The following is a 3,132-nucleotide window of genomic DNA, read 5'->3' as shown; positions in this document are numbered from 1 at the left end:
GTAAGCCTCCCCTCTTCCAAAAAAAAAAAAAAAAAAAAAAACCCTCTTAAATCCTCTTATTCACGAGCGGAAACGGTTTTGTCGCGACATGTTCGCTTGTGAGACTTGACCGCGCACCGAATGGCAGCAGGAGAGCTCTGATAACCGGAGCAACAACCGGGCTCATGGATTTGCAGCACAAGGGGACAGCTCAGTGCCTGAACCGCAGGAAATGTCATTCAGCGGGATTCAGTGCAGACATGTTGCGATGTCTAATCAATCAATCTCTCTCTCTCTCTCTCTCTCTCTCACACACACACACACACACACACACACACACAGCACATGTTGCGTTGTAGGCACTTGACGCAACACCAACGAAGGAGGCGCACTCAAACCATTCCAACTTTTCTTCTCTCCTATTCTCAGGACCGAGGATCCACAGCGGACCCGCATCATGCCATGCTCCCGGCGTCTCTGATCCATTTCCACACCTTAGTATAAGGTAAGAAAGCGGTCCATACGAGATTTGGCTGAATTTGTGAATTGCTCGGGTTATAAACATGTCGCTGGGCCGGAAATGTGAAGGCTTTGTGAAGTCTTCTATATGATTGCACAGACTTTATGTTTAATGCAGTACAATACAATACAGTATAATCTAATGCAATGACTAGACTGGAAATTTCCACTGGAACAGAATCCCTGGCACCACTAATTTACCAAGGATTTCCTGTTCTGTTCTGTCCCAGGCTTTCTTATGTCTTATTCTGTCATGGGTAGAGTTGAGGGATTCCCAACTCCACAGCCAATTCTGTACAGTTATTGGATGGGTTCTCGCCCCTGCCCCGCCTCCTTAGGAATTGATTTAATTTTCATTTAAAAGATTTTATTTTTCTAAACTGGAAGTGGCTTAGTGGTTAGCTCGTTTGCCTCGCACCTCAGGGGTTGGCGGTTGAACTCCCGCTTCTGCCCTGTGTGCGTGGAGTTTGCATGTTCTCTCTGTGCTTTGGGGGTTTCCTACAAGACATGTGCTGGACGCTGATTGGCATTTCCAAATTGCCTGCAGTGTGTGAAAGTGTGTGTGATTGTGCCCTGTGATGGATTGGCACCCCATCCAGGGTGTCTGCCGTCTTGTGCCCAGAGTTTCCTTGACCCTGTGTAGGATAAGTGGTATGGAAAATGGATGGATTGTCTGAGCTGCATTTTGATACGGAATCTTAAAACATTTTCTTCAAGCCACACTGAGTTGTTGCGTAATCTTACGCATAATCACAGATATTAATGCACAATAACATACTTTGCTTTAGACAGTAGAGGATATTCCGTAAATCTATCAACACTGACTACCTTATCTCACAGCTAAATCCAGTAGTGCAGGCCATTTTGAATCCAGATCTACTTAAGTATGATTTATACATTTGTACTTGTACTGTGTACTGGCTATAAATTGAGACTTTAGGCAAAATTTAGCTTTTTAATTCTGTCAAAGTTCATGTTGTTTATGCACAATTTGTGTAATGATTTTTTGGGCATGTTCATGTTTGGTTTACATAAAGGCAGTTGGTAGACATACATATATATATATATTAGACTTACTTTTTGGGTATGGTAACATTGTAGCTAGCTAACAATGGATGCCAAACATATTTTGGCTAATTACGCCTTCTTAGTTTTGATAGATTTGATAGATTTGAAGGTATAGTGGGTATGTTAGTACATGGACATTTAACCCACTGACAGCTGAACACGCTGCATGTTTTCATACTGACTTTTGACTGGTGACCATCTGTCTTTACAAACCGAAGGACTGGTCTGAGTGGACGAAAACTGTTCCATTTGAATAGAACCTTGAAATGATGTTTGTTCTGGCTAATTATGATTGTATACTGACAGTTGAATCCAACTAGCCTGTGGTTCATTGATATTCAGTTCCAAACACGGGAGTGACTCTCTTAAATTGTGACGCCAGCGGTGAGGCACTCTTTCATAAAAGCACTCTCCACTGGTGAGCAGAGCTTGTCCTCCTAATCACCCAGTAAAACAGTAAATGTTTAAGAGCACTGGGTAATTAAAACTCATGGTTTTCAGAGACCATTGTGATCAGGAATGTTATCCAAAGCCCTTAAGAGAACACCCCCTCAAGGTCTGCTTTGTTCTACAGGACAATTCCCTGCTGGTTTATCCAATAGGCATTTGGGAGAGGGTTGGGGGTTGGGGTCAAGTGGCAAGCCAATGACATATGTAGCTGACAACTTGTTCAGTGTCAGTGTCAGACTTGAGCTTAAAAGCTTGTGAAATCTGTTTGAGAGGTGGAGGAGGGCGTCGGATTCACGAAGGGCAGACAACGGCATGACCTTTTCACAGGGACATGTGTTCAAGATGGAAAACTTGTGTCGTTGACCACATTAAGAGGGTGTCCGGATTCTTCCACACAATCCATACAGTGTATTTGGATAGGACAGGTTAATTCCTGAGATGTAATTGTCAAACGATTCAGCTTTCCGTTGGACTGCCTAACATGCTGACACTTTTGATGGACTAATTTATAGTCTGATTGGAAAGTATTATATAAAATCTCATGCATGTGCACTGTTAAAATGAGTACTTTCTCTAATTTGAATGTTAAGTGTTTAAAGGAGGAAGGACTGCTCCTTCATAGGTCAGTAGAGCAAATGTTACATGTGTTATTGGTTGACAATGTAAATGACACCATAAAATTCAAAGTTGAACCAGATGTAAAGTTTTCTTGCCCTGTCTGACCTCAGTGACAGATTTCAGTCACACTGGATATCTGCAAATTCCGTTGACGACATGTTCAGTTTTTTCTTCAAAGAGAGATCTATGTTTTGAATAGTGATTTTGAGTAATGTTATTTAAAGTCGAGGCTTCCAGCTAAAGTCAGTGTCAAGTAGTCATGAGGACTTTTTTTGGTCACCTGAAATGCATACCTTTATAAATGTTTGAGTGACACACACACCGCATTTCTTACCCAGTGGTAATGAATAGGGTGGTGGCAGATCTGCTGTCCATCACTTACGTAAATCTGGGTAATGTCACTGTCGTAGACGCCAGACAAGGCAGGAACACTCATCGGCTGTCCTGTGTCATATCCTTTGACCCAGTTTGGCATCACTGAAGTGTCAAAAGAGGTCA

The 3,132-nt window shown here is 42.4% G+C and overlaps 1 protein-coding gene across 1 annotated transcript in view; it reads left to right on the top strand.

Moving 5' to 3' along the window:
- tmem108 (transmembrane protein 108) overlaps window positions 1-3,132 on the top strand; it is a 56,303-nt gene that overhangs the window by 139 nt on the left and 53,032 nt on the right. Inside the window, exon 2 of the mRNA XM_017453121.3 lies at window positions 409-484. The gene's annotated coding sequence lies outside the window, so the exon portion shown is untranslated. The remainder of the gene's footprint in view (window positions 1-408; window positions 485-3,132) is intronic.

Source organism: Ictalurus punctatus, chromosome 23, assembly GCF_001660625.3.
Source record: "Ictalurus punctatus breed USDA103 chromosome 23, Coco_2.0, whole genome shotgun sequence".
NCBI classification, from domain to species: Eukaryota; Metazoa; Chordata; class Actinopteri; order Siluriformes; family Ictaluridae; genus Ictalurus; species Ictalurus punctatus.
This window is presented reverse-complemented; position numbering and strand designations above follow the sequence as displayed.